Here is a 21,018-nt window from a genome sequence, read left to right as displayed (position 1 = left end):
CACACACACACACACACACACACACACACACACACACACACACACACACACCAGGTCCTTTCTATTGTCTATTTTTTCTCTCTTTTTACTATAACTCTCTGTAGGTTCTTTGGAGCCTCTCTGTCACACAGATAACGCACACACGCACAGACACGCACACAGACGTACTGTGCATATGACTCTACACTATGCCTCCACGGTTGGCACAGTGCCTTGCGTGGGCAGAGAGAGTGAGTGGTCACATTACACTGCAGTTACATCATATTCCTACAGTCTCCTAAGCAACCAGGTGTCCGCTAACAACAAAATCGACATAATAGAGTATAACCCTGTAACGTTCAAACAAATACCACACAGTGGTGGTGTTTGGTGCAGTCAGTGGAACAATGAAAGCAGCCGGGACAGGGCAGTGGGAGGTGTGAGTTTGCTGCTACTGAGAGTTGCAAAGCAGAGTTTGGGAAGAGGTGAGGCTTTCTTTCCTGAAAGAATAAGGCAAAGTGATTTATGTAAAGCCAAAACTCTGATAGAGAGGAGAGTTTTGATGCAGGTGGGCCGCCCATGGCTTTTTCAGAAGCTTTTCAGAAGCAAGTGAAAAGAGAGAATCAGTGGTCACTGCCTTGGCCCACAGATATTACACCACAGTTATGTAAAAATATGGAGAGAAAAGAAGGTAAAGAGTGAAGACAAACCAAGTGAAGCCAAAGAGGGGTGATGGTTACAAAGAATGACAGAAAAAATATAGCTCCTCATTCTTTTACCGTGTGTTTAGGCAGAAATGAAAGCATGGTATGATTGTATACAAAGTCAATGCATCGTCAATACAGTCTTACCTTAGGGGAGGAAATATAAATAACATTTTTTAACCTGTTATCCAGCAGTAGTTTGCATCTTAAAGGTATTTTTTCCCAGGATGGAACCAACATTTGAACATAGCATTTCCAGAGCATGTCCACTGCTATAGCTCACAACTAATGCCTTTACAGATGGATCATTGGCAGTTTGTGTTAAACAATACAGACTGCACAGGGTGACTGCAAATTCATCTTAAAATCAAAATTTGTCTGAACAGACTTTTAAGATAAAGTGCCACAAATACATCATTTTCGATCAAGTTTCTAACTCCTGAGGAACCACATGAATGGAAGATTGTGGTATGTTACAACTTGGCTTTTATTTTTTATAGTTTAGCCATAATTTCTATCAGTTACAATCCTGTTGTTGCCAAGACACTATAGTTTAAATGTAAAAGTGAAGGCAATGTCATCAATAATTCCTCATTTTCCAAAACAAACTGCACACAATTGTGTAATACTTTCTTACTCTTTCTGTTAAATTTGTTTAGCCTGCACACTTGTTCTGATTGTCTGACTGCATGTGTTGTTTTTTTTGCCATGTTGGACTTCCTTTTTCAGATCTCGCCAGTTATAACTTTGCGAGCATGATGTTATTGCCTACAGAAATGATGACTTGAAGTACAAAAATAAGACCCCTTAAAAATGTTATAAAATCATGTAAACGCAAGCTGCATGATTCACACTGAATGGCAGGAACATCAAAGAGAAGATGACATAAGGAAAGCAAAAAATAGAGGAGAGAAGGGTGCATATGAGGTGTGTGTTTGTGTGCCCGCCTCCGGTGTTTTCAACCCTGTTATCGGGCTTTTGCACTCTCATAACCCTGATTAGTAACATCTGGCTCGTGCTGGATGGACATTACCTCCGTGCTCCAGGGAGCTGCCTGTCTGTCACTGTCTAGACTCTGCTGTTTGCTTTCCCTTTTTTGGGGGGGGATTGAAAATCAAAGGGGATTGATACTCTGTGTGCTCTGAAACCAAACACTTTTATCAACCATACTCCAAAAAGAGCCCCTCATCTGTGTCTTTATCCCGGCGAGCCTGAGGACATATTGTGGTTAATTGGATTTCAGTGCTTGCTGTATTGAAAATAATTAACACTTAGTCACCAGGCTCGACTGGTTAGCATCTTTTGGAAATGGTCATTATCTCCTGTTTTCGATCAGAATGATGATTGTATGCAAAAAACATACACATATACAACACAATATTTTGACTAATTCAAGAGCCAAGCCTATAGAAAAATCTGATGTACAATGCAGACAGGAACACAGCAGTGCAACATTTCCTCTTTGTTCTCGCTGTCTCCCCCTTCCTTTACTTTCCTTTACTCCTGGTGACCCATAAAACCATCTATGAATATTCCATCAGCCAGCAGGGCCTCTGCTCTCCCTCTTCATTTAGTGATTCAGTCTGTAAGTAGCTTACATAAAAGTCCATATTTATGTGTAAGAACATAATCATAGCGTCAGTGTGTCGATTCGCAGAGAGATCAGATCAAGGAGCAGGGAACATTCGAATATGAGTATGAAAAGCTGGCAAAGACATTGGAGGAAAATGGAATAGGTTTTGCATAAATTAGCACTCTGTGAATTATGTCAGCACTGTTTCTAGACAGGACACTTCTCTGTGTGTGTGTGTGTGTGTGTGTGTGTGTGTGTGTGTGTGTGTGGTCTAATATATTCTGCCCACCGGTGATGAAACTGCAGAGTGAGATAAATTACCTTATATTCTCATGTCTGAGCCTGACATTCAGGTCCTCTACGGCATCATCTAACTGTAGAGTTATTAATGCAACTTAAGAGAAAAACAATTCCTGTCAGTGGTGGTAACCGGGTTGTGATGCTACAATCAAACTTTTATGACTGGAAAATGTAACGACTTTAACAACGGATCAAGCATAACAAGCTGTCTGTCGGTTGGTTAGCCATTACAAACTTAGGCTGTGCAACCAAAAATTGTTCAAACACAGAACTGAAGATCCTGAAGAGTAGGTGGTGATATTTTTGTGGGGAACGTGAATAGGTGCTACTTTTGTAAGGCAATCCATCCAATAAGTTAACATGTTTCACTCAAAACCACAAATGTCAACCTCATGGTGGTGCAAGAGGAAATGTCAAGGCGGCCCTAAAGTAAGTAGGATTCATCCTCTGGGGTTATTGAATGTCTGTATGTACCAAATTTCATAGTAATATAGTCAATACTTGTTGAGATATTTGATTCTAAACCAAAGCGGTGGACGACCAATCATCAGACCAGCATTGCCATACATAGAGCTTTATCGTCTATTTTCTCTAAACCATAATTTACTAAATGAACCCCCTGCTGTATTGAAGAAGACTTGTAACTAGCTAAACCAACTGTTTGTTGAGGTTATAAATAAAGTTAAATGTAGGGTTATTTCGTGACGCTCCATATACTAAGCGTCAGACCTTTCCGCAGTGGCCTGGGTTTGAATCCGACTTGCGGCTCCTTGTTGCATGTCCCCCACCCTCTCTCTTCCCCATTTAGTATCTACACCTATTCCTTCAAATAAAGGCCAAAAAGCCCCAAAAACATCTTTTATACAATAAATACTTTGATACAATCAAACTTTGTCGCCCCCTGCTGGCCATTAAAAAGACTGCTGGCTTAAGGCACAGCTGCATTGACATGAAAATTCACTTTTCAGGCCCGGTGGTTGCCATTTAAAATAGCAGATAAGAAATAAAACAGAAAGGCCCATATTGAACATAAAGTTAATCTTTAAAGTGGCTATATGTAACTTTCAGTTTGTTTTGAGTCTAGGGCCCATTTGGACAAAAGCGGAAGTGTTTTTTAGTCGTAAAGGTCTTTTCTTTATGATGCTGTGTTGCCCACTGTATGTATTACAGAGTTAGCGTTACCGGAAGGTTATATGGTTGCAATGAAGGTTTTGCTCTGATAAAAAAATCATAACCAACCAATTCCACCTACAACAGGTTGCAGCTGCATTTCAAGTGTTGCTTACAGTAACTCTCTCATGAGACTGGTATCACCGTCACCGTGTCACGAGCCAAAGCATTAGGAGACTGCAACCAACATAATAATAATAACTTCATAAACAAGTAGGCTAAAGGGAACAAAAAGAATATACTGTAGTAGGCCAACCCAAACACGGACTGAAAATAAATAAAAACTGGGCACTAAATGGAAGGGGGGCACTATTTAATTTAGGCTACTGACTACGTACAACCACGTTGTAAAGTATAAGTAAGTCGCATTGTAAAGTATAAAATGGACATATTATATAAATATAAAATAGTTTCAGAAACATTTAAAAGTTACTTATAGTGTTTAGTTGGATAAACACGTTTTTCATTCTCTCACCAACAGGCCTCTGCGATCCCCTTTAAATGAAACTTTCACAGTTCAATACTGATTCATCATTCAATAGTAATTTATCAGAGGTCTATTCATTTATGCCAAACCTGCGCCCATGTGACACAGGTGAGAACAATCATTAACACCATTGATCTGCCAGAATATCTGATCCAGACTGCAGAACCATCATGATCAGGGCAACAGACAGCCTCGATCCTCTCTGTTTTTGCCTTCCTGATGCCCCTGATGATGTACAGTACTCCCTCAGCAGAGAAAGGAAAAACAGCAGCTGCTATTTCAAATCCAATCCTGCTTTGAAGGCCAGTTTGAAAAACACAACCCTTAACTCAAGCAGTTCTGAGCTGAAAAGCCGTAGCCAAGCTTTCACAATATAATAGGAATGCAGCATATCTCCTGTCTTTGGTCTGCCTTTCGTTTGACTGATTGGTTTCCATCTTTCAACGGGTTTTTGAAATGTTTCAGTGTATTACTGTGTCAAAGCTGCCTCTGGAAGGACCTTTTAAGCAAAAGAATGTGAATTAAAAAGTGTTTGTTGTTACACAGCATTGCTCTCAGCTAAATGGCAGCTCTAATTTTCAGATTCTGTCAAAGGCGATGGTCAGATTCAGGGAAGGCAACAGCAGAAAGAATGCACGGCCTAACAATAAACAAGATTAATCTGATTCATTACAATGTCCTCTCAACAGAAATAGCAGTATTCGTTGTTTGTTAAAATGCTCAAAACAACATGTTGTATCTGATGACAAGGACCTTTCATGAACTTACATGACCTGTGCGGCCCGCTCCTAATCTCAAGGCTACTAGCAAAACAAGTTGCGTTGTGGGTAATGAAGGCACTAGGTTTTGACAAACTGAAGAAATTTGAGGAATAAACAAGACAATATTTCTGGTTCTGCTGCATTGATTTTGATGGCCTTTTTTTTACTGTCTATTGTGAATCTGACAATGTCATAGTCTTTTAACCATGTCTGCCTAATTCTACTTTAAAGGGTAAGTACCCCTTTTTTTCAACCCTATTTCTTTTGTGTGTCTGATGGGAACAACAATCTCTGACATTGGTCCAGTATTAAGCAAGCTCGCTGCGGTTGGCAGCGGCGAAACAAGCTACACTGTAAGTTAATGGGGCAATTGTACAGCTTGAATTTACCTTCACAAAAGGGCTAATTTTGCCACTCAGAGGTCTGACAACATTATGAAAAGGATCCCTTCAGAGACAGACTTTTAAAACCTCTTTAAGACATTTCAGTTCAGCCAGAAACAGCTCTGAAGTCGCTAGAGTTAAACCCACCTGACTCCATTAAAAAAAAGCAACACTTTTGGCGTGTATAGAGCCAACATATTTCCTCATATAAATCTGTAAACTGTGTTTATTTCAAACAAAACTAGAGTTGTGATGGTTGGAAAAGTGTAAGGACGACCCGAAACCGCATTTCATAGTTTTATTTTGTTTCTGAATGAAGTGTCTTCTACAATTACAAATAACTGTTTATTTACATGGAGTCTGGTGGGTTCAGCGAACGCAATTTCGCTGATGTTTTGATGTTTTAACAAAGGATCTTACTCTTTAACAGAAATGTTGACCTCCTTAGAAATTCTTTCTATAATGTTGTCAGACACTTAGAACATTTATCTGAGTCTGTCAGCGGCAAAACAAGCATTTTTGTGAAGGTAAATACAAGCTGGACAACTGCCCCATTAACTTACATTGTAGCTTGGTTTGCCGCAGCTGACTAGAGCAATCTTGCTTAATACTGGACCAATGTCAAAGATTGTTGTTCCCATCACTCACTTAGACACAAAAACATAGGATATAGAATAGGGTCCAGGTTAAAAAAAACGGTAGTTACCCTAAAACAGCCATATAAATCATGTATAATGCTTTTAGAGGTTTTATTAGTACAAGACTCACCGCTACAGAGAGTTGGTCTTATAGGCTTTCATCTGACGGTTTGGACTCTAAACTGAAGCTTTTACATGATATGCATGTATGTATAAAACGTCAGAAAATAAATTCTTGCATTTGACTTTATTTATTCATCTATGAGATGGAAATACGAAATTAACAAAAACCTGAGCCTTGTGTGAATTTCCTGAATGCAATTGCCCACGTGTTTGGGAGAAGAATACAGCTAATAATTACCTGAAAAACAGAGTTATATTTGTCAGAATTTAATCTGCAATTTACAGAGAAAATTGCAAAACGTCTTTTTTTTCTTGTCTTTCTTTAACATTTCTTAAATCAACGTAATAATCTGCTCCTTTCTTGACTTTACAATGCTGAGGCAACACATCGCAAATGCTTCCTTTTTGTAAAAGGTTAAAAAGTATTTAGTGGTATTAATTAGCTTTGAATGAGGCCTAATAGTAATAGTATAATAATAGTATATATAGTATATAATAGTGTGCAACTTTGAGTGCAATTTTGTTCTTTTAAATAAGATCTACGTGGTTTATTGTCCAGATGTGATTTCCCAGATTCAGCAGCATTGTCCACAACATGGAACAAGTTGTCTTGACAGCGACTGCTTCGGCTGGGATTCCCATTTGCTCCTTCAGTTAATTCATTCAGCAGAAAAAAATACTTCCTTTGTTTGAATCCGTCATTAACAACCTCTCCCACCCCCAAACACAAACGTACACACACAGAAACACACCTTCTTTCGACACACTTCGACACTCCGCAAGGTCAGCTGGAACAATGCGAACGCTCTAATTAAATCAAACAAACACTTGGCGGGCGTGTCTCTGATTATGAATCATCCACGATGACGGCTTCGACCTGTTGGAGCGGCGACACATTCTCCTGTAAAGTGTCTTGTTGCCATCGAACAAAATAAAACAAACATTTGAGGCGAAGTGTCCTTGGTCATAATCTAATAATTCTCAAAACAAAATCCGATTGAAAGGCCATTTCCTGGTGAGAATGAAATCACTGGCATACTCTGACCTCACTTCACAGCGTGATGTTTTAGAAAAACAGCATCAACAGCACTCATGTGCCGATAACAAAGTACATGATAAAACAGCTTCAAGCATGGAGGAGCTCGCTGGGATCCAATTTAAGGTGTGGGGCATGATGAACGTGGGAAGAAATGCTGAAAAACAAGCCCAGATCCATGAGACTGTACTGCAGTGGATGTGTGATTGGTGATTAGCAGGTAGGCTAAAGCCATCATTCCCTTCCTTAAATAAGTTAATCTCAACAGGACACCCTGGAAACTGTCAAGAAAGGGGTGAATACTTAAAAGGAAGTGGTGGTAATCAAGAGACCAGAAAGATCAGGCTCTAAAGGCGGAAAAATAAACAGTTTGTGACCTACTGACCTCGCTATCGGGCCACTGCAGAGACAGCGACTGACAGATTTTGGCATGGAGCTGGTTATCACCAGGCCTGTGTGAGCATGTGAAATAATGACTTGAATCAGAGAATCAGAGATCTGAATGCTGTCAACTGGGAGACGCCAGTGAGGATAGGCCAAGTTGGCATTTCAGCACCACACCACTGTCCACTCTTGATCCTCTCTTAATCCACTACAAGGTTTCTTTGAGGACAATAACAAAACCTCACTTCATACCAAAAAGAAGCCTGTGTGTTTGTTATGAAGGCAGGACATACAATAAACTGAAACATCTTCATCATGATATTCAATTCAGATACATTCAAAGGATCTTCCAATAAAAGGAGAAATGCAAGCAATGTCTTCCAATTTGGTCTCACCTTGCATTTATCTATGCTCAGTCTTAGTCTTAGTCAGCTGGGTTCTGGGATCGCACGAGAATCACAAAAATACGTCTTGTCAGGCTTCATGTAATGTGTTTATGTCTGAAATCGGTATATGGTGAGGCGCTAGTGGCAGCCACGGGCGTGGTTTAGGTGTGTCCGAGGCCGACGTGATAGACAGGTGGTTCATCGAATCACCTGCCAGGTTTTTGTTTTTTTTGACTGTGCCTGCACTTTACCAAACAGCTTACAATTAAGGCTTCTCTGGTGGTTATGTGTAACAAATTTTATTTATCAGACTCATACAATTTTTGGTTAAAATTACCCTTATAAATCTGTTGGTACTCCACAGAAGGTTCCAACAGTTCACAAGCACCTTTCCCTTAAAAAGTCCAGCTTCACTTTCTGTGTCTTGGATTACATTTTCACACAATTTTAGACTTCAAAAAAGCACCTACTGGCCTAACATTTCTAAATATTCTCACAAGGTCTTAAGTTTTAGCAATACAGAGAAATGAATGTTTGTATTTATGTACTCACTATTACTTTTGACACGTTAACGTTGAAATGATCATCCGAGGGAGTGATCTACACTCAGTTCAGCTGCGATGGCTCCATGAAAGGCCACCCTGAGAGCTGTTACCACTACAATAATGTCTAACATCATCATTCACATGTTCAGTACAACTATATTATGCACGATTTTTGTAATATAAGGCGAAAGAATGAGTGTGTATGCATCTATATTTAGCCTGATGTGCAGTGTTTGTATTTACAAGACAAAATGTTCCAACAGCTTAATGAGCACCCCCTTTTACCTTTCACTATTAACCTATTGTTTTACAGGAGATATTAGATAACATAGTCCAACCAAGTTTTGTTGAAAAACCTAATTTTTTGAGCTTTTTATAATATGTATAAATTTTGTATATATAATGTATATATGATGTTATTTTTGTTGAAAAAACATCATATATACATATGATATATTGTTTCTGTACAGTTCAGAGGATACATTTGTACAGGAGTATCCAGATTTTTTTTTTTGCCGCTTGGACCCTAACATGCGGTGATGAAACCATGCCAGAGAGCAACTACCCGACAGATGTAGACTACTTTCTCCGCCCGTCCATCAGCTCTGGGCTGAAGTTGATGGTTGCCTGCAGCCATGGCATCGCTCTGTCGGATGCTGATGTTGCCAAAGCGCCGAGCGCCACGCGTCTCCTTTAAGGAGATGTATGCATCAGCTGTGGCCACTGCAAATGAATTGCGCGTACAAAAAAATAAACACAACAGATGATGCTTCTTCTTTTTTTTTTTTTTTTTTTATAAATCTTACATTCCCGTGTGTCGGACTCGTTTCAAAACGACGCTGTTGTTGCGATTGATGAGTGTTAGACCTTCAGTTTGCTCTATATCTTAAGCACACATGGTATCCATCGCATTAAAAAGACATTGCACGGATTGTATAAGGAAGATAACTCACGCGCTCCCGTTGATCGATCCATAAATGCCATCGCTCGGTGTCCGGTGCTCGGTAATAGCCTTGCTGGTCGCTGCTCCGGTCCTCCGGTCCTCCTGTCCTCCTCCTGTGCTCCTGTGGCAGGGACAAGCACAACTCCTGTAGCTGCTACTGTGCAGCACTGAGCATCACATCGCACACCGTGGAGCCCCACTAGTGTAGGATGATGATGTCGCGGGAATAGGCGCGTCAGTCTCTCCTTTTAACGAGAACATCTATGTCTCCTGCATGCTTGAGTCACCCCGCATTTTACAGGGAGAGCCAAGGCAACGGATCTCTCAGCAACCTGCAGAAAAGAGACATGTATCTAATATTCTGATTTTGATATTTGTCCCCTAGGGAATTTAGATTACAGCCATTGTCAGAAACACACAGTCCTCAATAGGAGAGGCACAAACAGCTTACATTTAGAGCCACATGGCTCCACCAATGGCCATATCCTCTCCATACATGAACACTCTTCACACCTTCTGTTTTTTTCAGACTGTGAAGGAACAGCGTATGTATGGGGCGAGAATTGGCAAACTACATAAGGTGTCAGGGACTGGAGAGACAATTTAAAATGGTCTATTTTTTGACTCCTCAGTCTTTTATGGCCTTGGCCCTAATTTTGGTCAATGCCCCATTTTTGTGGCACACATAATATCCTGTGCCAAGAATGAGATATGATTGTTTCGTTGATGTCTCTTTAGATCATTTTGATGATCCCAAATCAGTCTTTCATGCTTACTTCTTACTTTGTCAGTAAAGACGTGATTTTTTTTTTGAATGAATAGCTTTATATCTGAACAGTAAATGTGATCTTGCACATACATTAAGGTGTCCCAGCTGAGTGTTTTATTATTGTTTTATCTTTTAAAATTGTATTTGGTATATTATAATTAGATGGCTTGTAGGCCTTTGGTGACCACAATGATTTTCATTTTTTCTTTTCTTTTTATGTGATATTCAGATATGTTTAATTTATACTCCAAAATCTCTCTCAAAGACTTGAAATCCTTTACAGCCACTCATACTGTGTACACTTGACAACTTCCTACATTAACATGAATAATTCCACAGTTCATTTCAGTGTAACCTATGGAAGATTCTCTTAATAATTTATACAGTATGTGGCAAATCAAAACGTGTGTGAATGTGGAAGTATTTGCACACCCATATGGGATTGTTCAACATTTCATTTCAAAACCATGGACATTAATCTGCTGCTTGTAACGAGATCCACTCTTCTGAGAAGTGTCTCCATCAGATGTTGAACCTGCTGCAAACATTTGCTCCCATTTCTTTATTAACGAGAGCATTATTGAGGTCCAACCCTGATGGTGGGTGATCAGTCCTGGCTCTCAGTCTTGTTATTCCACAAAAACTTTTTTTAAGGAGCTGGTTTTGTGCACAGGGACATTTTCATGTTGAAACAAGAAAGGGACAAACACACACTGTTGCCATAAGTTGGATATGTTATGCTATAAATTTCCCTTCAGTGCTCAAACATGACAAGCCCCAGACCAAAAGTGTGTATGCAGGGGTAATTATATACTTAATGTTATAATATATAATATAATATTATATATATTATAATAATATAAATAAATGCATACAGTGTACAAGTACTCTGGCAGTTTACATACCGTCCGTTGCAGCTTATTTATTTTTATTTGTTTATTTAATACAGGGACAGTGCATATTAATGGACATTTCTGTCAATACGCCAGAGTTGGACAAAAGGCTATTTTTCATCTGCAGTCCCTAGATAAGTAGTAAAAGTCACCCTAAAAAAAGTAAAATTACTTCTTTGCATAATAATATGACAATTACAATATATTATACATTGGGTAAAAGTATTACTATTAAAAGTAAATATAATAAGAGTTAAGGTAAATATACACTAGATCATAGCTGACCAACAATCAGACAAGCATCAGACAAAGACATGGACACATGTACACACACAAGGCGAGAAGCCAGCAGGGGGCAGCAAGAGCAGGTCTAACGGTTAAAGGGTTAAAGTTCTGATCATGGCGCGGGAACATATTTAGGAGAAAATTTTCAAGAGTGACATTTTCAGCCAAAAGTCAACCACCACACACCACACTGCATCCATCGCAACGCTCCACAAGCAGAAAAACTAAAACAAGAAGGAAATCCAAAACCCAAGACAGGGCAAAACTAGGCATGGTAACACAGGACATAGGCCCAAAGCTACGACAATGGTACAGAATAGGCCTGGTACAAGCTCAACCACTGAGCCATAAAATACAAGGGTATAAAACACATCACTGAATTGAATTAACAAAAGTTAGCTGCCTCCTCGTCTGTTGCTAGCAGGGTCGCTGTGGGAGTGATGTTGTGGAGGTGCTGCTGCTACTTATTCAGTTTTCTAACTCAGGTCTATTACGTTTTTTAGCCTGTGATTGATTTATGAAGAAACCCAAAATGTGCTTAATTGTGTTATAGGCAAGCTAACTTCTGGACTGTTGACCCGCCAGGAACGTTTCCACAACTATCTTCAGTCACGAATGAGTGTCGGAGGTGCTCAGCGCGCCTCACTCTTGGCAAAATTGGCAGATTCATTCGGATCTAATTATATTTTTATCTCTTCCCAACCAAATTGTAAAATCAAATTACATTCAATTGTAATGAAAGTTAGTAGGTTATTATCAATTATCAATTCATTGAAATGGTTATGGGGGTGAGGTTCCACTCTTTAGCAGCGCGAACTGTGAATAATTTTATGGATGAGACACGTTTTCCCAGTTAAGTAACCTGTGTTTTTGCAGAGGTTTCCGAGATGTAGCACCAGCTTGTGACCAGATGGGTAAACAGTAAGTGATATGGGACGAGATCATAGAGCGCATGTACATTTTTGCTGCCTGTGTGGACATTTGATGGCGAATGTATCTAAAATTACTGATGTTGAATTTGATTCTATTACAGACCCTTTCACATGTGATGTAAATGACAATTTTCAATTAATTAAAAACCACAGATATTTGTATTCTGACACAATCTGCAGCCTTTCCCCCAACACTAAAACATCAGGCTCAACATTAAAGTTTCTATGGGACTTGGTGAGGAACATTGCTACTGTTTGTGATGTGTTCACAAACATCTGTAATATTTACCATGCAGTTAGTGGGCTTCTCCGCCACCTGAGACATTTGTTACCATGAACATATACTATGGTGTCATCAGCATACATATGCACAGAGACATCAGAACAGACGGACGGGAGGACATTTACATAAAGTGATAACAACAACAGTCCAAAATTGGATCCTTGAGGAAGACCGGTGGACAGGCCAAAGGTGGCTGAATTACACGACCAGACTCTGACATGTTGGGAGCAATCAGTGAGGTAAGACTCAATCCATGTTAGAGCATCTGGCAAAAAATTGAAAGCGAGACTTTGTAATTGACAGTGTCAAAGGCCTTCTTGAGATCAAAGAACACGGTACCCACAACCCCACCTCTGTCCAACCTCATGTTTTCAGTAAGGAAGTGGGTCGCAGTCTCGGTGGAATAATTTGCTCTAAAGCCAAACTGCATAGGGTGAAGAGCATATGGTGTAGTATTTAGATGGTTAATAATTTGTTTTGCTATCAGTTTCTCTGCAATCTTAGCCACTGTGAGCAATATACTGATTGGTCTGTAGTTTGAGATCAAATGAGGGTCACCCTTTGGAAAATGGGAACCACAATAGCTGGTCTCCACATGCTTGGGAACATGTTTTGTGAAATGAACAGATTGATAATTTTTGGTTATGGGCCATGTGACTGATGTGCTGAGCTCCTTGAGCATCACTGTGTTCACACCAAAAATATCTTTACATGCTGATGGTCTGGGGGATTTAATGGGCTGGGATACCTCTTACACTGTGATGCTTCTCAAACTAAAAGCTGATTCACATGTATCTACTGAAGGAATGTATATTTTCTCAGGTGTAAAACAGTTTGCCATGTTAGCCACAGAATCAATAAAATGACAATTGAATGCTTCTGCTACAACTTCACTTTTATTTGTTAGTCGTTTATTTACTTTAACTTCTAGAATATTTTGTTCTTTAGGGTGATCGCCCGTCATTTTTCTGAGCTGGGTCCATATTATTTTAGAATTTCCATTTAATGATTATTATAGTACAATTATAGTGAGAAAGAAGACTGCCTTTGCTTTTCTTGATGATCTTACGACTTTATTTGTAACACGGTAAGAGCAACACACTGACAACAGACTCCTAGATTACGTGCAGAATGTAGATTTTTGAAGAGAAGAGACCATAGAGTTCAGTTATAAATATATTTACTTTGGGAGTAGTAATAATAGAAGTAGTAACACGTAACAAGTATTTTATTTCATAATGCAATATATAACTCATGCCACTAGGCTCAGGACAGGATAGGCTACTAGCATTGCATTATGCTTTTGTATTATGACATTTCTCTTAGATTTGTATTATAAACTTCATAGTATTGTATTATTTCTGTGTACTGCACACATGTAATATATGACATGATTTCTTTTTTATATCGTTATGTATGTAGTACTTCTTATTCCCACCTATAAATTTATGCTTTATAGACTGTATATCTATGACACTGCATAGCTGCCAGAGTTGCACTGCATTAGACTTCTTTTGCACAAATATTTTCACATATGTAGTGTATAGCTTTTTAATTGGCACCTCTCGGTCTCTTTAATCTCTTATTTTAGTTAAATTGAGTCTTTTATGTGTGTTCTTACCTCTTAGCCTGTCTCTGTGCTGCTGGAAACGGAGATCAATGACGCAGGTCAGTTCAGTCTTATTGATGGAACGGGGCTTTTTGTGGATGTAAGTGTAACTAAATGCCAATGCTTTTGTAAATGAATGTTACATTCAATACTTCCTTATCTGTATTCTCCAGATACAGATAATCCAGAATTCTTTTTTTTATTTTTATTTTTTTAAATAGAGCACTTTTAGGAAATGCTTCCTGGCAGAGCATCGAGCTGGGGAAGTGCACTTCTGAGGATGTGCTCTTGTGAAACGACTTGTTTCTTTTCTCCTTAGACACATTAGTAAACACAAGCAGTAAACAGATGAGATGAGTACAAGAAACAAAGCTTCCAGATCAAAATTTGATTCAAAGAAATGTTCCTGTTTGAATTCAACAGGCCAGAGAGTCCTGAATCTGAACCTTTCAGACTCCGAGCCTCTGATTACAGGAATATTAGAGTGATTTCCTTCAGTGGCAGAGCACACAACCATCACCCTGGAGACAGAGACGTCATCAAATAAATCACATACTTGTGGGTGTTCCTTATATAACATACCTTACATATTTCTATCATGCGATAAATTTACTGGTTCATTCATTTTCTTCACTTATCCGTTCTTTCTCAGGGGTAAAACCAATCCAGCACACATGTGAGCAGAAGAGAAATATTTTTGAAACATCACTCTTGACCCTAAGTGCAACAAATTATGTCTACTGTCAAAGAAATTTAGCAAAAATCAAGAATCAGCCCATCAGTAAATTATTTATTATTTATTATTATTATTATTATTATTTATTATTAATTATATATATATATATATATATATATATATATATATATATATATATATATATATATAATATAATATATCAGTGTAAGTGTAAGCCATGTTTACAATATTTGCGTCGCTTTACCTTGCTGTCAGACAGCCCTTTACACTGGGAACTGAAGTCTCTTTTCAAAGATACCAGACTCCATTGACAAAAACAGTCATTTTGTCTCACAGAACACTGGAGTTGCTGTTCTTATGCTGCCTCAGTCAGTCAGTTAGTTTGTGTGCTAATTTTGTTTTTTCCTATACCTTTTAAACCCAAATGTCACACAATAACACTCACTAACTGACCAATCAAGGCAATGATTGACCAGAAACTCCCTTGTGTCAGTGAGGTAAAGTTACTGTTTTTTCCAAAGGAGTCTGGTGGCTTTGAGGAGAGCTTTAGTTCCCTTTAGAAAAGGACAGCAAGGTAAAGTGCTGACCTATTCTAAAAATAGCGAACAATGAAACAACTTTTGTAGGTGTCTAAAACACAGTTAGCTGCTTCCCCCATACACAGCAGGATACATACACAGCTTAGCTTCTGTGTCGGTACTCCTGTCTGATTGTCCAAACTGGGGGAGTGGCAACTGCCATCTACTGTAGCTAACACATTGACTATGGAGATGTAGCGCATACATCCCCACTTCAAAATATCCAAACCGTCCCTCTAACATCTCTGACAATAGGTGGACAGTCTGATAGTGAGACAATTAATTGAACATGTATTAATCACAACGCAATGCCAAAAGGTAAAAGTAGAAAGATTTTAGACATGTACAGTTCCTAACAGCTTTTTGAATACTCTGCAACTGACAATAGCAAAAGAGCCAAGTGTTCTTTCAGATGTTCTTTCACCTTTTGATGAAATATTCATCCTGATGTCAAATCCTTCACATCACTTTGTCGACCTCCACCGCTCTCCAGTGAAATTCTGGCTCTTGCTGTGCAACACTGTGTCCTTGAAAATTGTTTTTTAAAGAATTACGGATGGTGGTCGTACAAAGCGCATGACGTTGACACCAGAGAACTGGATTTGCATCATGTGTCCTGTGAGTTGTTTGGTTTTGGGTTAAGCTTAGCTAACAATCATGATTTTGCTTACATGTTGCTTAAATGTCCAAACAGTGTTGTAATTTGGTTCAGTAAAGAGCTGCCAAGATATTGGCTGTGATGTGTTATTTTGTTGTCTGCCAACCAACAGAGTAGAAGAGAAGAAGAGATTTAGACATTTCTTATTGTATTAGCATTTCAGTGTAAGGTCTTAATAGGATTCAGAAGGCTAGGCAGGGAATACATCAACAAATCTAAAACATTTTTCTTGGTGTTGTATCCTCTGAAACATTGCTCTCCAATTTTTTTTTTCATTTCATAATAATAATGGCTCCAAAAAAGGGGCCAGCCCTATGTTCCCAAAGTCCAATGGTCCCACAGCTAGGGCTGGGCGATGGGGACCAAAAGTCATATCCCGATATATATAGGCTGAATATGGATATACAATATATTGAGTTTGAATAATGGACTTTCTTAAAATTTGGGTTAGGGTCAACCCCAAATTGGGAGTAAGGGGGATAAAATCTAATACAGATTTATGAAAAAGGAAATGTGGGAACACAGGGCTGTGGGAACATGGACACGCTCCACTCTAAAAGCTCAATTGATATGCTTGATAAGTGGAACGTCTTCTCTTATCTGCATTTATGTAGCGCTGCCATTGTCATTTGTTTCATGAATAGGAACTAAACACACTGTGAATGTCTAATGATTGCACTGGCCAGACAAATTGTGCCAATGCAATGGGCTTGATTAATTATTACATGTTTTGGTCTTTTGGAAGCAGACTGTAAGTAGAACCGTGTAATGAGCGAGAGTAGAGATTAGTGAGAAGATTTGATGACCCCCCTGAGTTTAAAGACACACCGGCTTGCCCTGACACGCCCTAAGCTATTTCCCAAAAAAAGCACCTGTGCTGGAGTGGAATCACAGATAGTTTGATTGGAGCCGTCTCCGAGCGGCCTACGGCTGGACAGATAGTCCCTTCACTCAGAGAAACAAGCTTAAAACATAACCAAGCGTTGCGATGAAGTCACACTCTGTGAAATGAATCATTGGTATTTAAATGAAATTTCTACAAACCACTTCTGCCTAATGAGCCATCAACAGCTCCCCCTGGCCTGCAGCGAGAGGAAATTTCCACTGGAGGAGTTGTTGTCCAGTTACACACTCTTCAACCAATATGACACTGACAGAATGCCCAAACAGTTCGGCCTGATATGCCAGCTGTTTGTTGACAGTGGGGAATAGGAGTGGACTATACTGGCAGGAATGCAGGCTGATGGAGAGTGGAAAAGTACTGGGTGCAGCCAACAACTACCCCCCTTTACCCCCACGCTTCATCTGTTAAGCACTCTTCACTAGATGTGTCTCCAGGGCCAGCCTGCAGTTTCAGGCATTGTAAAATAATGTTCTTACAATTTGCAGATAAATAAAATAAGAATGTAAAAGGTTTCCATAAGAGACCAAGTGTGTTTTGGTGTGTGCTCATTCCAAAGAGTTGTGTGCTGAAGTTTTCCGGGCAAGGCACATCTGCCTTCCCCGAACAAAGGGACCTCTGATGCACAGCAGGTTTAGCTTAAGTCATAACTATAAGACTAGATAAGTCTCGAGCTAAATACATTGAGTAATATTAACAATGGAAACAGGAACAGAATACTCAGCAGATATCCTGTGTACCTCACTGCTGTTGAAAAATAGTAAAATGAAGCCGGGCCTTGATCTGGTGCAAAGACCTGAATCAGTAAGATTCCCAGTGTTACTTAATGAATGTTACTGATAATGGAAACACTAATTTTTCTAAAGATGCTGATAAAGGAACTGTATTTAATGTGGATCAGTCATCCTCATCTTCTTAATATGGGCAGTATCAGCGCTGAAACCACTCTGGCAGTTTACTTCATGTCTCAGATGCATTAATGTATAAATAGCCCTTTAATGTTGTTGTAGGTTGAGGTGGAACTATCTTTGACTTCTTGGTGTTTCATCTAACACAATGCATCATATTTTAAGCGCTCATCATATGTTATAAAGTCTTAATTTGCAAAGTAACTTGTATCTGTCTAATATTTCCCTCTAAAAATGTAGAGGAGTGAAAGTGTCAAGTAGCATTAAATTGAAATCCTTAAGTGCCTCAAATTTGTAGATAAGTACTTTGCTTGAGAAATACTAGAGCTACTGACTGAGCGACAGATCAGACAAAGAGGAGAGAAATAACAGAAATACTATCAGGAAAAGAGAGTTATCCCGAACTTCAACATAATTAAGTCCAAGAAAAAAGACTAAACATGTCTGACCAAACTGCTCGATACCCATGAGACATCTGGGAATTGCAGTGCATGCACCTTAGCGTTGTGTCACACAAATAAATAGCCAAGACATGTTTCAGTTTACCTCTTTAAAGCTAAGAAAAGGCCCTTTCAAATCAAATCAAATGGAGCATCAGGCGATGGGAGTACAAACCTTGGAGAAATTGGACTGAACATATATTAGAGCGTCAAATAAGGATGATTAGAAACACTCACAAAACCTTTCACATGAGTGTGGAGTACACTGCAGTGAGAAAGAGGGCCTTCTAAGCAAATGTGAAATGAACTGGCCTAAATAAAAGCCATGTCTTTACTTTACTGCCCTCAATTTCTGGTGACCAAACACAAATAAATCTCCACTCTCACAAGTGACACGTTCTGTCCAGCCTGTACTGCTGGCAAAAGCAATAAAAAACACCTGGATACAAAAGATGCTGATATCTTGTATTGTTCTGCTCAAAATACCTTGAGCTGGTAGATTACGAGCACGGTTGTAGCTGATGTAATACAACGCAAAGCCAAGCAGCTGACATTTGAAAACAATATGACTAATACTTGTTTGGATATTGTCTAGCAGGGATCAGCATATTATCTGCTGTGAGCTGGTAAAGCTGAAATGAGCCGTGATATTTTGTGGGGGCAGATCACTCGCTATATTAATTTCAGGTTTTATATTGCCCTTCATGCAAGTACAAAAGGTGTAAACTAATGTTTTGATGTAGAGGCACGCCAGACTGGCTTTATAAGGACAATCCTAACTGTACTGACACAGCTGCTGCTCATGTAATGGGAGTTTGGACCAGGACACTGTGTTCCCTGACAGAGGGATTTCTAATCAAAACCATAGGTGGCAAGCTTCCAGTGGATCATTCACAGAGGGCGAACTTCTGCCCATTCATGATTTTATACCTTTTTTTACGGGGGCTCAAGCACCACTAAAAAATAATAATAAACAATACTTACAGTGTATACATTTCTTTAAATCAACTTTAGTGCTTAAAGTTAGAGTTTGCGAAGTTGTTAGTGACAGAGGAAAAACAATAACAGGTTCAAAGGGCTTGAAACAGATTTAATAGCCTGTGTGTCTGTCGCCGTTGCTATGCACCTGTAACCCTGTCACGGAAAGGATTAACAGAAATGTAGTTTTGGCCAATCGGAGGAGGTTTTGCCAGACTCCCGCCTTTGGCTGAGTCTCTATCTGATCCGTCAGAGGGAGAGCAGGAGTGCAGTTGTGAAGTTTAACGTTGGTAGTCCCCAGAGAAGGAGTTGGTTATTTCATGGAGCAGATTAGAACCCATGTTGAAACGTAAGAAACTAACATTGCTGAATATTAGAACATTGAGTCAAAGTGGTCATCATTATTGTGTAGTGGCTAGCTCAGATATTATCGGCTAAGGAAATTACTGATTTGGCAGGGGGGGATTAACACTTATAAAAGGCACTGCAGCCGTGTCACATTCTCATTAGGGGCTGAGTCCCCCCAGAAGTCTGATCCTAGAATTGCCCCTGGTTCTTCCCATCAGGAGGAGGCAGTAAGCAAGGAGCAGACAGCATCTAACTGTGTCATCATCCTGGTAAGGATGAAGGTGGATGGAATTCCCTTCAGTTTACGAGCAACTTCAAACTGCATGGCCTCCCCCAAGAATAAGCCCATCACTACTTTGTTGAATTGAATAAAAATCAACATAAAGACAGAAGGCATTTTAATTCAAAAACTCTCCATGAGCAGCATCAGCAGCTCTTTTGTTTGACTGATAGCAAATAGGCCATGTGTCTTTTAAAACAAGTCAAATGGTCACCTGCTACGTATGTTGCTCTGTTGCTCTGGGACTGTTGTGACGACATGGACCTGGTCCTCTAAATCCAATGAAAATGAATCATAATGATACAGAATACAATGACATTTTAAACAATAAAGTGCATCCAACTTTGTTCTTTGGATCCAAAAAGAAAGAAAATCTTATCTGTTTCTCAGCATATTAAATTATGTGCAAAATGCAACAGTGTCTAGTGTAAGTGAAATCTCCGACTTTGTGTCAACAGTTTGTGTTTGTCCTCATCCTGTTTCAACAAGACAATGCCCCGTGCACAAAGCCATGCTCCAAAAAGAAATAGTTTTACTGGTTTTGTGTAGAAAAAGTTGACTGGTCTACACAAAGCACTGACCTCAACCCCATCCAAATGTCATTTCTCCTTATGTCTTCTTCTTTTAACACCTTTGGATGAACTGGAGCGCCGACTGTGAGCTATCTGATCACCAACATCGTTGTTGGACCTCGATAATGCTGTTTTGGCTGACTGGGAGCAAATCCCTGCAGCAGATTCAACATGTGGTGGAAAGCCAGCTATAATAATAATAATTATTATAAACTAATTACAATGTTTTCACTCTGTTTTTACACTAATGGAGAGACGTCGGAGTGAGGGGGCTGCAGCTGTTAATGGACAGGCTGCCCCAAGCAGTTGGGGGTTTGGTGCCTTGCCAAGAGAACCTTGGCAGTGCCCAGGGGGTAAACTGGCACCTATCCAGCGCTATACATTTTTTTCATTTTATTTTTTTTATTTTATTTTATATATATATATATTGTATTTCATTTTAAATATCTATTTTTTTATATATATATATATATAT

At 39.3% G+C, this 21,018-nt stretch overlaps 1 protein-coding gene across 2 annotated transcripts in view; it reads right to left on the bottom strand.

Annotated features, from left to right (window-relative positions):
• tbkbp1 (TBK1 binding protein 1) overlaps positions 1-9,806 on the bottom strand; it is a 56,227-nt gene extending 46,421 nt beyond the window's left edge. For both annotated transcript variants that reach the window (XM_032501511.1, XM_032501510.1), the window contains exon 1: positions 9,423-9,806. The gene's annotated coding sequence lies outside the window, so the exon portion shown is untranslated. The remainder of the gene's footprint in view (positions 1-9,422) is intronic.
• Positions 9,807-21,018: the final 11,212 nt, after the last annotated feature.

Source organism: Etheostoma spectabile, chromosome 21, assembly GCF_008692095.1.
Source record: "Etheostoma spectabile isolate EspeVRDwgs_2016 chromosome 21, UIUC_Espe_1.0, whole genome shotgun sequence".
In the NCBI taxonomy this organism is placed as follows: Eukaryota; Metazoa; Chordata; class Actinopteri; order Perciformes; family Percidae; genus Etheostoma; species Etheostoma spectabile.
This window is presented reverse-complemented; position numbering and strand designations above follow the sequence as displayed.